Source organism: Staurois parvus, unplaced genomic scaffold (assembly GCF_062004578.1).
Source record: "Staurois parvus isolate SC_StPar_1 unplaced genomic scaffold, SC_StPar_1.0 ptg000590l, whole genome shotgun sequence".
Classification (NCBI taxonomy): domain Eukaryota; kingdom Metazoa; phylum Chordata; class Amphibia; order Anura; family Ranidae; genus Staurois; species Staurois parvus.
Window position 1 is genome coordinate 715 of NW_028318386.1, and position 22,926 is coordinate 23,640.

The following is a 22,926-nucleotide window of genomic DNA, read 5'->3' on the forward strand; positions in this document are numbered from 1 at the left end:
CATCCTGTGTATCGTCATGTGTATCGTCATGTGTATCATCATCCTGTGTATCATCATGTGTATCATCCTGTGTATCATCATGTGTATCATCATGTGTATCATCATGTGTATCATCATCCTGTGTATCATCATGTGTATCATCATGTGTATCGTCATGCATAATCATCCTGTGTATCGTCATGTGTATCATCATGTGTATCATCATCCTGTGTATCATCATGTGTATCGTCATGTGTATCATCATCCTGTGTATCGTCATGCATATAATCATGCATATCGTCATGTGTATTATCATCCTGTGTATCATCATGTGTATCATCATATGTATCGTCCTGTGATCGTCCTGTGGATCGTCCTGTGGGTCGTCCTGTGGGTCGTCATGTGGGTCGTCATGTGTGTCGTCATGTGTGTCATCATGTGTGTCATCATGTGTATCATCATGTGTATGATCATGTGTATCGTCATGTGTCTCATCCTGTGTATCATCCTGTGTATCGTCATGTGGGTCGTCATGTGGGTCGTCATGTGTGTCGTCATGTGTGTCATCATGTGTGTCTTCATGTGATCATCATGTGTATGATCATGTGTATCGTCATGTGTATCATCCTGTGTATCATCCTGTGTATCGTCATGCGTATCGTCATGCGTATCATCATGTGTGTCATCATGTGTGTCATCATGTGTGTCATCATGTGTAGGACACTCATTGGCTCCTCATAGTGATGGGCATTGGCGCCAGAATACTATAATGTAAACATTCCTGATTTCTATATTAATAAAAAAGATTAAAATTTAACTGAACTTTCAATTTAGGTCACTAAATACATTCTAGGTGCGCAAAGATGACAAAAGGTATGCGAGGTCTTACAGGTTTTTTTTTTTTCTAGAAAGCAGACAACAGCCTGAGAATCCTGTCCCCTGCCAGCATGCTGCAAAGAAGGACACCTTGCCATATATTTGTGGAAACAGCGGCCTCTCCGCAGAGGTCCGACACACCCCTACTGAGTCAGACCTATAACATCCCTTTCACCCTTCCATACATCTGTTTACAGAGGAAAAAAAAAGACCACCCCCCCATGTATTTCTATGGACTTGAGGATGTAAACAGATGAAGATCTTTTTTACATCCATTAACATCCGTTTTTTTTGAACGGAACAAAACCCTATTTTTCTTTTGCAGAAAAAACCCCGGAACAGACGAAAATCAGATGTAAATGGATGAAAAACAGATGTAAACCAATGTAACCGGATGAAAAAATGGATGTAAACGAATGAAAAACTGATGTTATTGGATACAAATGGAAGAAAACGGATGAAAAAACTGATGAAAAACAGATGTAAACCAATGTAAACGGATGAAAAATGGATGTAAACGACTAAAAACTAATGTAATTAGATACAAATGGATGAAAACGGAATCTAAACAGATGAAAAACGGATGTAAACCAATGAAAACAGACCAAAAACGGATTGAATTGGATACAAAACGGATGAAAACGGATCTAAAAACGGATCTAAACAGATGAAAAACGGATGTAAACCAATGTAAACGGATGAAAAATGGATGTCATCGGATGTAAACGGACCAAAAACGAATGTAATTGGATACAAGTGGATGAAAATGGATCTAAACAGATGAAAAACGGATGTAAACCAATGTAAACAGACCAAAACGGATTTAATTGGATACAAATGGATGAAAATGGATACTCCTGCCGCTGATCCCAACAACGGGGCATCATTCCTGCTACTGACACCAATATGGGGCACTTTTCCTTCCAATGAAAAGAACAATGGGGCATCATTCCTGCCATTGACACCAGAAATGGGGTGCTGTTCTCCCCCAATACCAAAGATTTGGCATTGCTTGCTCCCACTGGGCCACAGTCCACCCCCCCCCCCCGAAGGACTATAAACTGGCCCTTTCTTTCGAACGTTTGGAGACTTCTGGCTAAAATGAGATGAATGGAAAGGCATCCTATCACCCCCCGGAGTCAGTGATATTGCAGAAGCAGAAGGTTTTTGAAGGTACTGATGACTTCTCTGTATATAGACCGCACGTCCTCCTGTTAATATCGGCACCATCTGAACGGGTTGGGTTTAAAAGGAAATATATAACTCAGGAGACCGAGGACCACCGTCAGGAAGGCGCTGCTGGTCAGCCCATGCGCCCCGCTGCCGAAGTTGAGCCAACTGTTGACGTCTCCAATCTGCTGGGAATTGCACAGGTCGGACGCACAGCAAACTTCGGAGGCAGACACAACGGTGAAGTTCTGTTGGGCGTTGATACAGGCGGCAGAGCAAAACTTGCTGATCCAATTTACGAAAACGCCTTTAACTGTTGGGAAAAAAAAAAGAAAACATGGTGGATTCCATGGGAAACTGCAAGCAGCACCACCACAAGGACCCGGGTCATCAGGAGACACCTCAGACTGAGGTCTACAGGCAACTCTACAGCTTAACCACTTCTAGTCCAGACACTTTCCCCCCTTCCAGTCCGGACACTTTCCCCCCCATCCAGTCCGGACACTTTCCCCCCATTCCAGTCCGGACACTTTCCCCCCCTTCCAGTCCGGACACTTTCCCCCATCCAGTCCGGACACTTTCCCCCCCCTTCCAGTCCGGACACTTTCCCCCCATCCAGTCCGGACACTTTCCCCCCTTCCAGTCCGGACACTTTCCCCCCTTCCAGTCCGGACACTTTCCCCCCCTTCCAGTCCGGACACTTTCCCCCCATCCAGTCCGGACACTTTCCCCCCCCTTCCAGTCCGGACACTTTCCCCCCCTTCCAGTCCGGACACTTCCCCCCCCCCTTCCAGTCCGGACACTTTCCCCCCCATCCATTCCGGACACTTTCCCCCCCCTTCCAGTCCGGACACTTTCCCCCCCTTCCAGTCCGGACACTTCCCCCCCCCCTTCCAGTCCGGACACTTCCCCCCCCCCTTCCAGTCCGGACACTTTCCCCCCCCTTCCAGTCCAGACACTTCCCCCCCCCCTTCCAGTCCGGACACTTTCCCCCCCCCTTCCAGTCCGGACACTTTCCCCCCCCCTTCCAGTCCGGACACTTTCCCCCCCCTAACAGTCTGGACACTTTCCCCCCCTTCCAGTCCGGACACTTTCCCCCCTTCCAGTCCGGACACTTTCCCCCCCTTCCAGTCCGGACACTTTCCCCCCTTCCAGTCCGGACACTTTCCCCCCCTTCCAGTACGGACACTTTCACCCCCTTCCAGTCCGCACACTTTCCCCCCCTTCCAGTCCGCACACTTTCCCCCCCTTCCAGTCCGCACACTTTCCCCCCCTTCCAGTCCGCACACTTTCCCCCCCTTCCAGTCCGGACACTTTCACCCCCCCTTCCAGTCCGGACACTTTCCCCCCTTCCAGTCCGGACACTTTCCCCCTCTTCCAGTCCGGACACTTCCCCCCTTCCAGTCCGGACACTTTCCCCCCCTTCCAGTCTGGACACTTTCCCCCCCCTTCCAGTCCAGACGCTCCCCCCCCCCCCCTTCCTGCCCAGGCCAATTTTCAGCTTTCAGTTCTATCACATTTTGAATGACAATTACGCGGTCATGCAACACTTTCCCCCCTTCCTGTCCGGACACTTTCACCCCTTCCAGTCCGGACATTTTCACTCCCTTCCTGTCTGGACACTTTCACCCCCTTCCAGTCCAGACACTTTCACCCCCTTCCAGTCCAGACACTTTCACCCCCTTCCAGTCCAGACACTTTCACCCCCTTCCAGTCCGGACACTTTCCCCCCCCCTTCCAGTCCAGACGCTTCCCCCCCCCCTTCCTGCCCAGGCGAATTTTCAGCTTTCAGTTCTATCACATTTTGAATGACAATTGCGCGGTCATGCAACACTTTCACCCCCTTCCAGGCCGGACACTTCCCCCCCCTTCCAGTCCGGACACTTCCCCCCCCCCTTCCAGTCCGGACACTTCCCCCCCCCTTCCAGTCCGGATACTTTCACCCCCTTCCTGTCTGACACTTTCCCCCCTTCCAGTCCAGACACTTTCACCCCCTTCCAGTCCAGACACTTTCACCCCCTTCCAGTCCGGACACTTTCCCCCCCCTTCCAGTCCAGACGCTTCCCCCCCCCCCTTCCTGCCCAGGCGAATTTTCAGCTTTCAGTTCTATCACATTTTGAATGACAATTGCGCGGTCATGCAACACTTTCACCCCCTTCCAGGCCGGACACTTCCCCCCCCTTCCAGTCCGAACACTTCCCCCCCCCTTTCAGTCCGGACACTTCCCCCCCCCTTCCAGTCCGGATACTTTCACCCCTTCCTGTCTGGACACTTTCACCCCCTTCCTGTCTGGACACTTTCCCCCCCTTCCAGTCCAGATGCTTCCCCCCCTGCATTCTTGCAGCCATTGAGAAATACTGTGAGAGCTGTGATTGCTCACAGCTTGTCACATGGTACAAGGCTGTTGTTAATGGTCCTGTACCATGTGATCTCTGTGATCATTCACAGATTTCACACGTAGTAAGCAATGATGTCAGAAGTGACATGTTGCTTACTACTCTGCTTGTGATCACTGATTGGCCAATCAGTGATCACATGATCGGGACCTCACACAGAGGTCCTGTACAGCGATCGGTGTTCTACTGTGTCCAGAGGACACAGTGGGCACTGGATCGCGGTGCTGAGCGCTCCCATCAGCAGTGGAAATTCCAGAGACTGGGGATTTGATTGACTTCTCTGCTGAGGAAAAACAACCTGGTGAGCCTCCAGCAGAAGAGCTGGCAACAGGGCCAAACATTGCTGAACTCTGCCCAGCACTGGTAACATCTTCTGGGTTCCACGGACAGGAGATGGTGAACCCCAATCCCCAGACACCAGTTCCAGAGACTGGGGATCTGATTGACTTTTCTGCTGAGGAGGAACCAGCCGGTCCGCCTCCAGCAGAAGAGCTGGAATCAGGGCATGGCGTGGTTGACCTCTGCCCAAAAGAGTCAGCACCGCAGGAGCTACAGGAAGAGGATGCAATCGGCACCTCACAACGGCAGCTTGAGCTGATGTCCGTGGATGGGACTTCGGTCTCCACTGACACAACCCCAGAAGAAGGTCTGGCATTGGGACAGGAGGTTGTCAGCCTTACTTTGCAAACACTGCAGGATGTCCATCATCTCAAAGTGGATGAGAATACAGTCACCACCTGGATACCCCAGGGATGCTGGGCAGTCAGCCCAGATCCCCAACAGCATGATGGAGTCGGCCCAGATCCCCAACAGCATGATGGAGTCGGCCCAGATCCCCAACAGCATGATGGAGTCGGCCCAGATCCCCACAGCATGATGGAGTCGGCCCAGATCCCCAACAGCATGATGGAGTCGGCCCAGATCCCCAACAGCATGATGGAGTCGGCCCAGATCCCAACAGCATGATGGAGTCGGCCCAGATCCCCAACAGCATGATGGAGTCGGCCCAGATCCCCAACAGCATGATGAGTCGGCCCAGATCCCCAACAGCATGATGGAGTCGGCCCAGATCCCCCACAACATGATGGAGTTGGCCCAGATCCCCCACAACATGATGGAGTTGGCCCAGTCACCCTGTCTTCTCTCCAGCGGCTGAGAGGACTTCAGGAGAAGGACCAGTCCGTACTTCACCCCAGCGGCGGGTATGTTCTACGAGAGAGGCAGAGGTTGGCTGGGTGAGTAATGCTTTGTGTGGGACAATTTGTTTGGGGAACTGTGTGGGTGATGGCATTGGAGGACTGGAAGTACAGACTAACTTCGGAGTCCACCCGTCTGGGGTCTCCTCCTGTGTTAGTCTCCTGCCGAAAGGGGAGATATGTGACGGGAGTGACTTTTGGGGGTGGGGGGACCCCTGCATCATCTCACCAAATCTCTCTTATGTGTAAGGCATCCTGTGCCTGTTAGAGGTACAGTGTAGAATGTCCTGATATTGTGTGGACATGTCTAGGTGGGGTGGGGGGTTGTCCATTGTTCACTACCATGTGCTGCATCCCATTGTTCTATTGTGTCTTGCTGGCCAACAAACTATTATGGGATGTATGTGTTCCTGTATTGTCTACTGCCACCTGGTGTGTCCCATTGTTCTATTGTGTGTCTTGCTTGGGAGCAGAGTATTATGGGATATATGTGTTTGTGCTGACTTGATGGCGGGTGTTTCCAGCAGTCCTTCCCCCTGACAGGACGGCCTGCTGATGGGTTTCCTGTTACTGGATATATTTCCCCGCCCTGTGTATATATCTTGTGTTTGTGGTAAAATAAAGCAGTTTTACTTCCTGTCTTAAGAAGCCTGGTGCTGTCTATTTCTGTATGGTCAGCGGTGGGGTCCGTGGATGGTGTTCCCGGACAGGGAAGCGGGAACAGAAATACCCTAGCACAGTCGGGGTCCGTTTACGTTACAGACACCAATACTGGGGCACAATCTCCTCCCCCAATACCAGAGATGGGGCATGGTTAATCCCACTGATGCCAGGACATTTTTTACCCCCATTTTGGCCCCACTAAAGTCTGAAGGACAGTAAACTGGCCCTCTTGTTTAGAAAGTTTGGAGACCCCGATCTAAGGGTATGTATCAAGTTCAACATGTATAAATACATAAGGGGGGATATGATCTCCATGTATAATACATAAGGGGGATATGATCTCCATGTATAACACATAAAGGGGATATGATCTCCATGTATAAATACATAAGGGGGGGTATGATCTCCATGTATAATACATAAGGGGGGATATGATCTCCATGAATAATACATAAGGAGGGATATGTCTCCATGTATAATACATAAGGGGGGATATGATCTCCATGTATAATACATAAGGGGGGGATATGATCTCCATGTATAATACATAAGGGGGGATATGATCTCCATGTATAATACATAAGAAGGGGATATGATCTCCATGTATAATACATAAGGGGGGGATATGATCACCATGTATAATACATAAGGGGGGGATATGATCACCATGTATAATACATAAGGGGGGGATATGATCACCTTGTATATACATAAGGGGGGGATATGATCACCTTGTATAATACATAAGGGGGGAAATGATCTCCATGTATAATACATAAGGGGGGATATGATCTCCATGTATAATACATAAGGGGGGGATATGATCACCTTGTATAATACATAAGGGGGGGATATGATCACCTTGTATAATACATAAGGGGGAAATGATCTCCATGTATAATACATAAGGGGGGATATGATCTCCATGTATAATACATAAGGGGGGATATGATCTCCATGTATAATACATAAGGGGGGATATGATCTCCATGTATAATACATAAGGGGGGATATGATCTCCATGTATAATACATAAGGGGGATATGATCTCCATGTGTAATACATAAGGGGGGATATGATCTCCATGTATAATACATAAGGGGGATAAGATTTCCATGTATATACATAAGGGGGGGATATGATCTCCATGTATAATACATAAGGGGGGATATGATCACCATGTATAATACATAAGGGGGGGATATGATCTCCATGTATAATACATAAGGGGGGGTATGATCTCCATGTATAATACATAAGGGGGGATATGATCTCCATGTATAATACATAAGGGGATATGATCTCCATGTGTAATACATAAGGGGGGATATGATCTCCATGTATAATACATAAGGGGGATAAGATTTCCATGTATAATACATAAGGGGGGATATGGATCACCATGTATAATACATAAGGGGGGGATATGATCTCCATGTATAATACATAAGGGGGGGATATGATCTCCATGTATAATACATAAGGGGGGGATATGATCTCCATGTATAATACATAAGGGGGATATGATCTCCATGTATAATACATAAGGGGGATATGATCTCCATGTATAATACATAAGGGGGGATATGATCACCATGTATAATACATAAGGGGGGGGGGATATGATCTCCATGTATAATACATAAGGGGGGATATGATCTCCATGTATAATACATAAGGGGGGGATATGATCACCATGTATAATACATAAGGGGGATAAGATCACCATGTATAATACATAAGGGGGATAAGATCTCCATGTATAATACATAAGGGGGATATGATCTCCATGTATAATACATAAGGGGGATATGATCTCCATGTATAATACATAAGGGTGGATATGATCTCCATGTATAATACATAAGGGGGATATGATCTCCATGTATAATACATAAGGGGGATATGATCTCCATGTATAATACATAAGGGGGGATATGATCACCATGTATAAACATAAGGGGGATATGATCTCCATGTATAATACATTAGGGGGGATATGATCTCCATGTATAATACATAAGGGGGGGATATGATCTCCATGTATGAAACATAAGGGGGATATGATCTCCATGTATAATACATTAGGGGGGATACGATCTCCATGTATAATACATAAGGGGGATACGATCTCCATGTATAATACATAAGGGGGATATGATCTCCATGTATAATACATAAGGGGGGTATGATCTCCATGTATAATACATAAGGGGGGATATGATCACCATGTATAATACATAAGGGGGGATATGATCTCCATGTATAAATCATAAGGGGGGGATATGATCGCCATGTATAATACATAAGGGGGATATGATCACCATGTATAATGCATAAGGAGGGATATGATCTCCATGTATAATACATAAGGGGGATATGATCTCCATGTATAATACATAAGGGGGGGATATGATCTCCATGTATAATACATAAGGGGGGATATGATCTCCATGTATAATACATAAAGGGGGATATGATCTCCATTTATAATACATAAGGGGGGATATGATCTCCATGTATAATACATAAGGGGGGGATATGATCTCCATGTATAATACATAAGGGGGGATATGATCACCATGTATAATACATAAGGGGGATATGATCTCCATGTATAATACATAAGGGGGATATGATCTCCATGTATAATACATAAGGGGGATATAATCTCCATGTATAATACATAAGGGGGGATATGATCACCATGTATAATACATAAGGGGGATATGATCTCCATGTATAATACATAAGGGAGGATATGATCTCCATGTATAATACATAAGGGGGATATGATCTCCATGTATAATACATAAGGGGGGGATATGATCTCCATGTATAATACATAAGGGGGATATGATCTCCATGTATAATACATAAGGGGGATATGATCTCCATGTATAATACATAAGGGGGGATATGATCTCCATGTATAATACATAAGGGGGGGATATGATCTCCATGTATAATACATAAGGGGGGGATATGATCTCCATGTATAATACATAAGGGGGGATATGATCTCCATGTATAATACATAAGTTGGGATTTGATCTCCATGTATAATACATAAGGGGGGATACGATCTCCATGTATAATACATAAGGGGGGATATGATCTCCATGTATAATACATAAGGGGGGATATGATCTCCATGTATAATACATAAGGGGGGATATGATCTCCATGTATAATACATAAGGGGGGTATGATCTCCATGTATAATTACATAAGGGGGGATATGATCTCCATGTATAATACATAAGAGGGGATATGATCTCCATGTATAATACATAAGGGGGGATATGATCTCCATGTATAATACATAAGGGGGGATATGATCTCCATGTATAATACATAAGGGGGATATGATCTCCATGTATAATACATAAGGGGGATATGATCTCCATGTATAATACATAAGGGGGATATGATCTCCATGTATAATACATAAGGGGGGATATGATCTCCATGTATAATACATAAGGGGGGATATGATCACCATGATAATACATAAGGGGGGGATATGATCACCATGTATAATACATAAGGGGGGATATGATCTCCATATATAATACATAAGGGGGGATATGGATCACCATGTATAATACATAAGGGGGGGGATATGATCTCCATGTATAATACATAAGGGGGGATATGATCTCCATGTATAATACATAAGGGGGGGGATATGATCACCATGTATAATACATAAGGGGGATAAGATCTCCATGTATAATACATAAGGGGGGGATATGATCTCCATGTATAATACATAAGGGGATATGATCTCCATGTATAATACATAAGGGGGATATGATCTCCATGTATAATACATAAGGGGGATATGATCTCCATGTATAATACATAAGGGGGATATGATCTCCATGTATAATACATAAGGGGGGATATGATCTCCATGTATAATACATAAGGGGGGATATGATCACCATGTATAAAACATAAGGGGGATATGATCTCCATGTATAATACATTAGGGGGATATGATCTCCATGTATAATACATAAGGGGGGATATGATCTCCATGTATGAAACATAAGGGGGATATGATCTCCATGTATAATACATTAGGGGGGAGGATACGATCTCCATGTATAATACATAAGGGGGGATACGATCTCCATGTATAATACATAAGGGGGGGATATGATCACCATGTATAATACATAAGGAGGGATATGATCTCCATGTATAATACATAAGGGGGATATGATCTCCATGTATAATACATAAGGGGGGATATGATCTCCATGTATAATACATAAGGGGGGATATGATCTCCATGTATAATAGATAAGGGGGGGATATGATCTCCATGTATAATACATAAGGGGGGGATATGATCTCCATGTATAATACATAAGGGGGGGATATGATCTCCATGTATAATACATAAGGGGGATATGATCTCCATGTATAATACATAAGTTGGGATTTGATCTCCATGTATAATACATAAGGGGGATACGATCTCCATGTATAATACATAAGGGGGGGGATATGATCTCCATGTATAATACATAAGGGGGGATATGATCTCCATGTATAATACATAAGGGGGGGATATGATCTCCATGTATAATACATAAGGGGGGTATGATCTCCATGTATAAATACATAAGGGGGGATATGATCTCCATGTATAATACATAAGAGGGGATATGATCTCCATGTATAATACATAAGGGGGGGATATGATCTCCATGTATAATACATAAGGGGGATATGATCTCCATGTATAATACATAAGGGGGATATGATCTCCATGTATAATACATAAGGGGGGATATGATCTCCATGTATAATACATAAGGGGGGATATGATCTCCATGTATAATACATAAGGGGGGATATGATCTCCATGTATAATACATAAGGGGGGGATATGATCACCATGTATAATACATAAGGGGGGGATATGATCACCATGTATAATACATGAGGGGGGATATGATCTCCATATATAATACATAAGGGGATATGATCACCATGTATAATACATAAGGGGGGGATATGATCTCCATGTATAATACATAAGGGGGGATATGATCTCCATGTATAATACATAAGGGGGGGGATATGATCACCATGTATAATACATAAGGGGGATAAGATCTCCATGTATAATACATAAGGGGGGGGATATGATCTCCATGTATAATACATAAGGGGGATATGATCTCCATGTACAATACATAAGGGGGGATATGATCTCCATGTATAATACATAAGGGGGATATGATCTCCATGTATAATACATAAGGGGGGATATGATCTCCATGTATAATACATAAGGGGGGATATGATCACCATGTATAAAACATAAGGGGGATATGATCTCCATGTATAATACATTAGGGGGGATATGATCTCCATGTATAATACATAAGGGGGGATATGATCTCCATGTATGAAACATAAGGGGGATATGATCTCCATGTATAATACATTAGGGGGGATACGATCTCCATGTATAATACATAAGGGGGGATACGATCTCCATGTATAATACATAAGGGGGATATGATCTCCATGTATAATACATAAGGGGGGGTGTGATCTCCATGTATAATACATAAGGGGGGATATGATCACCATGTATAATACATAAGGGGGGATATGATCTCCATGTATAAATCATAAGGGGGGGATATGATCGCCATGTATAATACATAAGGGGGGATATGATCACCATGTATAATACATAAGGGGGGATATGATCTCCATGTATAATACATAAGGGGGGGATATGATCTCCATGTATAATACATAAGGGGGGATATGATCTCCATGTATAATACATAAGGGGGGATATGATCTCCATGTATAATACATAAGGGGGGATATGATCTCCATGTATAATACATAAAGGGGGATATGATCTCCATGTATAATACATAAGGGGGGGATATGATCTCCATGTATAATACATAAGGGGGGGATATGATCTCCATGTATATACATAAGGGGGGATATGATCTCCATGTATAATACATAAGGGGGGATATGATCTCCATGTATAATACATAAGGGGGGATTATGATCTCCATGTATAATACATAAGGGGGGGATATGATCACCATGTATAATACATAAGGGGGGATATGATCACCATGTATAATACATAAGGGGGATATGATCTCCATGTATAATACATAAGGGGGGGATATGATCTCCATGTATAATACATAAGGGGGATATGATCTCCATGTATAATACATAAGGGGGATATGATCTCCGTGTATAATACATAAGGGGGGATATGATCACCATGTATAATACATAAGGGGGGGATATGATCTCCATGTATAATACATAAGGGGGATATGATCTCCGTGTATAATACATAAGGGGGATATGATCTCCATGTATAATACATAAGGAGGATATGATCTCCATGTATAATACATAAGGGGGGATATGATCTCCATGTATAATACATAAGGGGGGATATGATGTCCATGTATAATACATAAGGGGGGATATGATCTCCATGTATAATACATAAGGGGGGATATGATCACCATGTATAATACATAAGGGGCATATGATCTCCATGTATAATACATAAGGGGGGATATGATCTCCATGTATAATACATAAGGGGGGATATGATGTCCATGTATAATACATAAGGGGGGATATGATCTCCATGTATAATACATAAGGGGGATATGATCACCATGTATAATACATAAGGGGGGGATATGATCTCCATGTATAATACATAAGGGGGATATGATCTCCGTGTATAATACATAAGGGGGATATGATCTCCATGTATAATACATAAGGGGGGAGGGGATATGATCTCCATGTACTTCTGACATCATTGCTTACTACGTGTGAAATCTGTGAATGATCACAGAGATCACATGGTACAGGGCTATTCACAACAGCCTTGTACCATGTGACAAGCTGTGACACAGTATTATCTATGGCTGAATGCAGCCAGAGAGAAGGAGAAATGGATTGATATTACAGCCTTTATGGGTGTAAAAGCAATCAGTGTTGAAAAAAAAAAATCTTCATCACCCCCCAACAAGTAGTACAGTGTCACTATGGTGACACTGTACTTTTAGGGTGACAGTATGTTAAAAAACATAAATAATAATATAAAAAAATAAAATTAAAAAAATAGCTGAATACATTGTGGCCAATATTTATAAAGAAAGATTATTTATTTGCAAATTTTATAAGAAAAATACTTTTTTTTTCAAAATGTTTGGATTTTTCATTTTTATAGCAAAAAAATAAAAATCCCAGCTTTGAATAAATACCACCAAATAAAGTTTTATCTGTCTGAAAAAAATGCTAAAAAATTAATTTGGATACAGTGTTGCATGACCGCGCAATTGTCATTCAAAGTGTGATAGAGCTGAAAGCTGAAAATTGGCCTGGGAGCAGGAAGGGGGAAAAGTGTCCTGACTGGAAGGGGGGGAAAGTGTCCGGACTGGAAGGGGGGGAAAGTGTCCGGACTGGAAGGGGGGAAAGTGTCCGGACTGGAAGGGGGGGAAAAGTGTCCGGACTGGAAGGGGGGAAAAGTGTCCGGACTGGAAGGGGGGGAAAAGTGTCCAGACTGGAAGGGGGGGGGGAAGTGTCTGGACTGGAAGGGGGTGACAGTGTCCGGACTGGAAGGGGGGTAAAGTGTCCGGACTGGAAGGGGGGGAACGTGTCCGGACTGGAAGGGGGGGAACGTGTCCAGACTGGAAGGGTAGGAAAGTGTCTGGACTGGAAGGGGGGGAAGTGTCTGGACTGGAAGGGGGTGAAAGCGTCCGGACTGGAAGGGGGGAAAATGTCCGGACTGGAAGGGGGGAAGTGTCCGGACTGGAAGGGGGGGCAAGTGTCTGGACTTGAAGTGGTTAAGTTAACAAGGTGCAACCCTTAAAAGTGCTGTTCCTTCAGGAGGAAATGATCTACATTCCATAGGATCTCATCTTCTACTATTATTATTATACAGTATTTATAAAGTGCCGATAGTTCGCTCAGCGCTGTACATTACAGAGGGGGACAGAACATGTGACAGAACAATACCAATACAATACAATACATGAGGGGATCGAGGGCCCTGCTCCTTGGAGCTTACAATCTAGGAGGGAGGGGATGGTGGCACAGGAGGAGATAGCTGTTTGGGATGGAGTGGTAGGAGGAGTGGAGGAGGTTGGCAAGTTAGCAGGGGGTGGGGTAGGCTTCCCTGAAGAGATGGGTTTTCAGGGTGCGCCTAAAGGAGAGGAGAGTAGGTGATAATCTGATGGGTTGGGGCAGGGAGTTCCAGAGGATGGGTGACACCCTAAAGAAGTGCTAGAGGCGGGCATGGGAGGAGGAGACCAGGGAACTAGAGAGAAGGAGGTCTTGCGACGAGCGGAGAGTACATTTTGGGTGGTACTTGGATATTAGGTCAGTGATGTAGTTCGGGGCAGTGTGGTGGACGGCTTTGTACGTCAGCGTTATAATCTACTAGACACAGATCCAGCTCTGGTTTAGCAGCTCGTGGATACAACATTTTCCCCCAACTTTCCATGGAGCAGACAGATCCTAAGACTATACGTACCGACTGAAGTCCCACAGTACGGTGTTGTTCCGGTGCAGTGGTCACTGCCGTACACGACGCGTCATTCGTGGCCATAGTGCAGGTGTAGCATTCATAGGAGTGACCTGTAAGAACATTATTACTATCATTTATAGAGTCAAAAGTGCAACCTGTAAATATCAAAGTCATTTAGATTTAGTATCTGGTTGTCAACATGTTCGTATGATCGGTGTGAGAAGTATTATTTTTTAAGATATCTAATTCATTTTCTGTAGGAACATCTTTTGTTCTCCAAATAAATAGTGCTCAAATGATACAAAAGTTCACTTTATTGACAGGACTGTGATTCGGACCGCAATTCTGAGCAGATGGAAGGAACCTGAATATCAACAGTTTTTGGAATTCAAAAAGCAGCAATTCTCCGAATCCCTGACAAGACTTCCAGAATACCCGCCAGGTCTTCCAAAGATATAGGGAGTTCCAGAGCACGGGAGAAGGTGAAGAGGAAGATGGAGAGCAGAGCAGGAGGTCTTGGGAGGAGGTGAAGAGGAAAATGGAGAGCAGAGCAGAAGGTCTTGGGAGGAGGTGAAGAGGAAAATGGAGAGCAGAGCAGGGAGGTTCTTGGGAGGAGTGAAGAGGAAAATGGAGAGCAGAGGCAGAAGGTCTTGGGAGGAGGTGAAGAGGAAGATGGAGAGCAGAGCAGAAGGTCTTGGGAGGAGGTGAAGAGGAAGATGGAGAGCAGAGCAGAAGGTCTTGGGAGGAGGGAAGAGGAAAATGGAGAGCAGAGCAGGAGGTCTTGGGAAGAGGTGCAGAGGAAGATGGAGAGCATGTGGTATTTTAGTAGTGAGACATTCATTCATGTTCCTGGTGTCATTGGGGTTCCTTGTGTCAGTGGGGTTCCTGGTGTCAGTGGGGTTCCTGGTGTCAGTGGGGTTCCCTGCTGACAGCTGAATGTCAAAAGAATTGCTGGTATTGCCCGACAATTAAAATTAAAAAAAAAAAAAAACGACATGGGGTTCCCCCTCCCATCTATACTAAGCTCTTCAGGTCCATGATGGATTTAGAGGGGAACCCCCATGCCAAAATAAAATAAAAAAATGGGCCCAAATCTATAACAGATCCATATCTGAGCATGTGCCCTGGTAGGTCAGGAAAAAGGGGGGGGGGGGAGCGAGCCCTCCCCCATTCCTAAACCATACCAGGCCACATGCCCTCAACATGGGGGGTGCTTTGGGGCAGGAGGGGGGAGCCGCCCCAAAGCACCTTGTCCCCATGTTGGTGGGGAAAAGGGCCTCTTCCCCACAACCCTGGGCTATGGTTGTGGAAGTCTGCGGGCGGGGGGCTTATTGGAATCTGGAAGCCCCCTAGATCCCGCCCCCCCTATGTGATTGAGTATGTGGTACATAGTACAGTTACCAAAACAAAAATATAGTGTAAAAAAAACAGGAGAAAGTCTTTGCCATGTCCTTTGTTAAAAAATTACAGTAAAAAAAAAATGTCCCCCGAAGTAAATCCAACGGCAATCATGATGCCCGGCGCAGCCCCCGCCAAAGAAAAAACGCGATGTTGGCTTCCACCCGTCTGACAGCTGTGCCCCTGATGACAGTTCTTACATACTGGTGTGATGTCATCCTGTCCTGTGACTGGCCAAAGCATTGCACCTGACCTATGGTCAGGCGTGTTGCTTTGACCAATCTCAATGCACTGTGGGGCGTGGCATGGGAACAGCCCGCTGAACACCCGTACCACTCGTGTTTGGCGAACACACGAACGGCCCATGTTCGAGTCGAACTTAGTCGAACCAAGACTACTGGTTAATGCTTAGACCCCGCACCCCGGGGGAGCCCCCATCATCTCACAAGGTGACCTGCTTGGTCACCTATCCAGCTGGTTGGTGGGAACCTCTCTACTGCTATAGCTACTGATCTCTGAGCCTGATCCTTGACCATGACAGAGGTGCTAGCCGGGTTCCTCAGCGATTGTTGATGAGGAGCAAAGACGTTTACTGACCCCTGAGTTGGCTGGGTATGTGGCCTGCTACCTACAGTTGTAAGGATGAACACTGGTCCTCACAGGTTGTGTCATGGCCGAAGCTCCGAGGCAGAAACAGAGATCAGTCTAATGGTTTGCTGGGCCCTGAGGATGACCTCAAACCTGTTGACCATATCAGTAGCAGGACAGGTTTCTCCAGCTCCCAGGATGAGGATATGGAACTTAAATCCTCCCCCCCCACTGACAATACATGAGTGTCCCAGCCTGTGTCCATTCTCTAGTGCACGGTGAATGCGGCACATTTTTTATGCTTTCTAACAGCTGAGAGGTTGCTCGTGTTTGGTGTTGGCCATGCTAGTATCAGGAGAGGTTCATCCAACGTCCAGGGAGAGAGTGCAAACTGTACCACGTTCCTCACTGCTAACAGAGTAGAATGGGCATACCTCCCTGTGCCTGTTCTCCTCCCCTTCGCTTGGGCTGCCCACATTTAATATGGAGTGTTCACAGCGCATGCGTGGCAGTCATCTCCTTTCTAGCAGCTGGGAGGTGGTCGCTCATGCGTGGTGTCTTTTTCATGCCAGGTGTGGGCGGCTGGGGTGGAGAGTGAGCATGTTGGAGCAATAGCTGTCAGAGCAGACAGTAGGCTGTGGTCCACTGATCTGGGGTGTGGCTTGCTGTGTGGCCACCCCCCCCCAACCTCCTGTGTAACAGCAGTGCAACTGGGGCGGCTGCCCCTTTGCCCACCCCCTTGTTCTGACCCTAAGAGATGTTCCATTGCCAATGATAAAGGCTTTGAAAGGGCAAAGTAAAAGGTTCACTTTGAAGAGGTTCTAAAGCCTGAAGGTTTTTATCTGAATGCATTATCTACATTAGAGTGTTACTAAACCCCGGACCCCGCATTCACTTTATTCGCTCTCCCCGGAGCCTGCATTCACTATATCCGCTCTCCCCGGACCCCGCATTCACTATATCTGCTCTCCCCGGACCCCGCATTCACTATATCCGCTCTCCCCGGACCCCGCATTCACTATATCCGCTCTCCCCGAACCCCGCATTCACTATATCTGCTCTCCCCGGACCCCGCATTCACTATATCCGCTCTCCCCGGACCCCGCATTCACTATATCTGCTCTCCCCGGACCCCGCATTCACTATATCCGCTTTCCCAGGACCCTGCATTCACTATATCCGCTCTCCCCAGACCCCGCATTCACTATATCCGCTCTCCCCGGACCCCGCATTCACTATTTCCGCTCTCCCCGGACCCCGCATTCTCTATATCCGCTCTCCCCGGACCCCGCATTCACTATATCCGCTCTCCCCGGACCCCGCATTTTCTATATCCGCTCTCCCCGGACCCCGCATTCACTATATCCGCTCTCCCCGGACCCCGCATTCTCTATATCCGCTCTCCCCGGACCCCGCATTCACTATATCCGCTCTCCCCGTACCCCGCATTCACTATATCCGCTCTCCCCGGACCCCGCATTCACTATATCCGCTCTCCCCGGACCCCGCATTCACTATATCCGCTCTTCCCGGACCCGCATTCACTATATCCGCTCTCCCCGGACGCCGCATTCACTATATCCGCTCTTCCCGGACCCCGCATTCACTATATCCGCTCTCCCCGGACCCCGCATTCACTATATCTGCTCTCCCAGGACCCCGCATTCACTATATCTGCTCTCCCTGGACCCCGCATTCACTATATCCGCTCTCCCCGTACCCCGCATTCACTATATCCGCTCTCCCCGGACCCCGCATTCACTATATCCGCTCTCCCCGGACCCCGCATTCACTATATCCGCTCTCCCCGGACCCCGCATTCACTATATCCGCTCTCCCCGGACCCCGCATTCACTATATCCGCTCTCCCCGGACCCCGCATTCACTATATCCGCTCTCCCCGGACCCCGCATTCACTATATCCGCTCTCCCCGGACCCCGCATTCACTATATCCGCTCTCCCCGGACCCCGCATTCACTATATCCGCTCTCCCCGGACCCCGCATTCACTATATCTGCTCTCCCCGGACCCCGCATTCACTATATCCGCTTTCCCAGGACCCTGCATTCACTATATCCGCTCTCCCCAGACCCCGCATTCACTATATCCGCTCTCCCCGGACCCCGCATTCACTATTTCCGCTCTCCCCGGACCCCGCATTCTCTATATCCGCTCTCCCCGGACCCCGCATTCACTATATCCGCTCTCCCCGGACCCCGCATTCTCTATATCCGCTCTCCCCGGACCCCGCATTCACTATATCCGCTCTCCCCGGACCCCGCATTCTCTATATCTGCTCTCCCCGTACCCCGCATTCACTATATCCGCTCTCCCCGGACCCCGCATTCACTATATCCGCTCTTCCCGGACCCGCATTCACTATATCCGCTCTCCCCGGACGCCGCATTCACTATATCCGCTCTTCCCGGACCCCGCATTCACTATATCCGCTCTCCCCGGACCCCGCATTCACTATATCTGCTCTCCCAGGACCCCGCATTCACTATATCTGCTCTCCCTGGACCCCGCATTCACTATATCCGATCTCCCCGTACCCCGCATTCACTATATCCGCTCTCCCCGGACCCCGCATTCACTATATCCGCTCTCCCCGGACCCCGCATTCACTATATCCGCTCTCCCCGGACCCCGCATTCACTATATCCGCTCTCCCCGGACCCCGCATTCACTATATCCGCTCTCCCCGGACCCCGCATTCACTATATCCGCTCTCCCCGGACCCCGCATTCACTATATCCGCTCTCCCCGGACCCCGCATTCCCTATATCCGCTCTCCCCGGACCCCGCATTCCCTATATCCGCTCTCCCCGGACCCCGCATTCCCTATATCCGCTCTCCCCGGACCCTGCATTCACTATATCTGGTCTGCCTGGACCCCGCATTCACTATATTCACGCTGACATCACTTCCGGTATCCGTTTCAGGCATCGGTGGATCCGTAGAATGAACATGAGCCTCTCTCTCCTGTTCATTCATCTGCAGTGCAGCTGAGGCTGCAGAAAGGAAATGGGGAATGTGTTTTCTCAGCCCCTTTCTGTCTCAAATAGGGGTCCCTATAGCTCACCCTTGTTATCTCACCAAAGCTCCGCCCCCTCCCAACAGTGTTTTGAAAAAAATGTCCAAAAAAATATACAAAATTGCAAAAAAAAAAAGATTAAAAAAAATTATAAAAAAATCAGGCTAAAATTTCTAATCAGACTATAAAGCCACGCCCAACGTGTAGCATTTAGCCACACCCATTTTTTGCTGCAGTATGCGTTGGTCACCATTTCCCTGGTAGGGGCCCCAGTGCATTACTTTGCCTAGGGGCCCATGATGCTGTCAAGGTGGCACTGCTTAGGTGAACATTATCATGAACAGAATTTTATTGCAGGTTGCAGTCAATTTTACGCAGAGCTTTACATATATATAGTATGCCTTCACATAGGTCCCAGCCCTCAAGGAGCTTACAATCTAAGGGCCCTAACCAGGGGCGGACTGACAACTCATGGGGCCCCCGGGCAATAGGGTATCATGGGGCCCCTGTGTCCTCGCCCACACTCAAACAACACCAAAAAAAGCCTATGAAAGGTACCAGGGGCATCTCATGGCGACCCCTACTGACCCCGGGCCCTCGGGCAGTGCCCGCGTTCCCAAATGGTCAGTCCGCCCCTGGCCCTAACTCACATGCATACACATACTAGGGCTGATCTAGACAGGAGCCAATTAACCTCCCAGCCAGGGGCGGACTGACAACTCATTGGGCCCCCGGGCAATAGGGGATCATGGGGCCCCTGTGTCCTTGCCCAAACTCAAAAAAGCCTATAAAAAAGGAACCAGGGGCATCTCATGGGGCCCCCTACTGACCCCAGGCCCTCAGGCAGTGCCCAAGTCTCCATATGGTCAGTCCGCCCCTGCTCCCAGCATGTCTTTGGAGTGAAACCGGAGTACCCAGAGGAATCCCACACACAGGCACAAGGAGAACATGCAAACTCCAGGCAGGTGGTGCCTTGGTTGAGATTCGGATCCTAGTGCTGCTAGGCGGAAGTGCTAACCACTCAGCCACTGAGGAATGTTGAATGTAGAGAAAAATGAGAACTCAGCAGCAGCCATGATGGACGGGCCCCATAACCCTCCAGAAATTTTTTTTTTTTAAATAATAATTTGTTTTTGAAGCAAAAAAAATGTGTTGTGACAACTGTAATCCCAGAAGAATAGCAATGAAAAGGTGTTGTCACAGTAAGCAACAAGGTATTTTTTTGTCCGTAATCCTCCCTATAGAATAACCTGTGTACACTGTATATATTTGTATCTTTATACTGAATTACTGGAATTCCTGGGGAGTGTTCAATAGTTCACAGTCAAGGAAATGTCTGGCGTACAGACATGCAGATACCGATTGTCACCGGGTGACACGTGAATAAGATGTGAAAAATTTGTCTGCCGCCCCCTCTGGATGTCGCTTAAGCCGGCCATAGTCGGATCAACTCTCAGCTGGTTCAGCAGGGGCCGGACGAGATTTGATCCATCTGTGGGCAGGTTGGTTGTACTGAAGTCAATCCATCGATCCACTTCAGTACAAGCAGCCTCTCGACTGTTTTTTTTTTTTTATCCAATCACTGCCGGCAGCTATAAAACAACAAAGTATACAATGGAATTGGACATTTTTCAAGCATTATATACAAAAAAATCACCAGCGATAAAGAAAATCGTGAAATAATTCCTAACTAAATGCTGCTGCTCATAAGTGTAAACACCAATAAAATAGTAAAAAAAATCAAACAGCGCAAATAAATTATACAATAAATAATAAAAGAGAAAAGAAATAAACTTTCTTTCTTTTATTATTTATTATATAGTTTACAATTACAATTTATTGTATAATTTACAAACATCAAACAGCGCAAATAAATTATACAATAAATAATAAAAGAAAGAAATAATCTTTGTTTCTTTTATTGTATAATTTATTTTGGCTGTTTGATGTTTTTTTTATTATTTTTCAAGTACTGACCAATTGCCAGATTAAGTAATAGTTGTTTATTTTTTTCTAATCTAAATGAGCTGTAAATGTATTTATTTATTTCAGGTACATATATAGCGCTGTCAATGTACGCAGTTCTTTACATATATATTGTACATTCACATCAGTCCCCGCCCCTGAGGAGTGTAAAATCTAAGGCCCCTAACTCACATTCATACATACACATACTAGGGACAATTAGACGGGAGCCAATTCACCTACCAGCATGTCTTTGGAGTGTGGGAGGAAACCGGAGTACCTGGAGGAAACCCATGTCTTTGGAGTGTGGGAGGAAACAGGGAGAACATGCAAACTCCAGGCAGGTGGTACCATGGTTGGGATTTGAACCAACGACCCGAGTACTGCCAGGTGGAAGCGCTAACCATTTAGCCGCTGTGCTGCCCGTAAAATTGTATTCACTTTATGACAAACTTTCTTGTATATAAATGTAAAATGACGGTTGCTGAGGATTTCTGATGATGGCTGACTCCAGAAGTAAGCTATACAGAGACATATATATATATATATATTAAAAAAATTTAAATAAGCTTTCCCATATTGGAGAAAAATATATTTGAAATATATTGTAAAAATATTCTTCCCAAATATATTGACATAAATTTGAAATGCTACAATTTTGGCCGTATTCAATATATTTTTATATATATATACACATATATATATATATATACATATACACATACAAATATATATATATATATACAGATATATATATACATACATATACATATATATATATATACTGCATGTGTGTACTACACGTTGAAATGCATTTTTTATATATTACAAAATATATGAAAAATATTTTTTAAAATATATATTTTTTAAGTATATTCTTCAGATTTTTTTAACATATAAAAAAGTCATATTAGCATATATTTTTACATATATTTGTAAATGCATTCCAAAGATTTGTATTTTTAAAGACATGCAGTATCTTTGAAATGCTACAATTCTGGCCACATTTAATATATTTCAATAAATAAATAAATAAATATATATATATATATATATATACAGTACACACACACATATATATATAATGCGTT

The 22,926-nt window shown here is 45.7% G+C and overlaps 1 pseudogene across 1 annotated transcript; it reads right to left on the reverse strand.

Annotated features, from left to right (window-relative positions):
* Positions 1-1,715: 1,715 nt before the first annotated feature.
* Positions 1,716-21,309, reverse strand: LOC149449977 (prostate stem cell antigen-like; annotated as a pseudogene). The gene is made up of 3 exons (XR_016315335.1): positions 21,240-21,309; positions 14,853-15,001; positions 1,716-2,338 (listed from the first exon to the last, which is right to left on the reverse strand). The product of XR_016315335.1 is annotated as a prostate stem cell antigen-like (transcript).
* Positions 21,310-22,926: the final 1,617 nt, after the last annotated feature.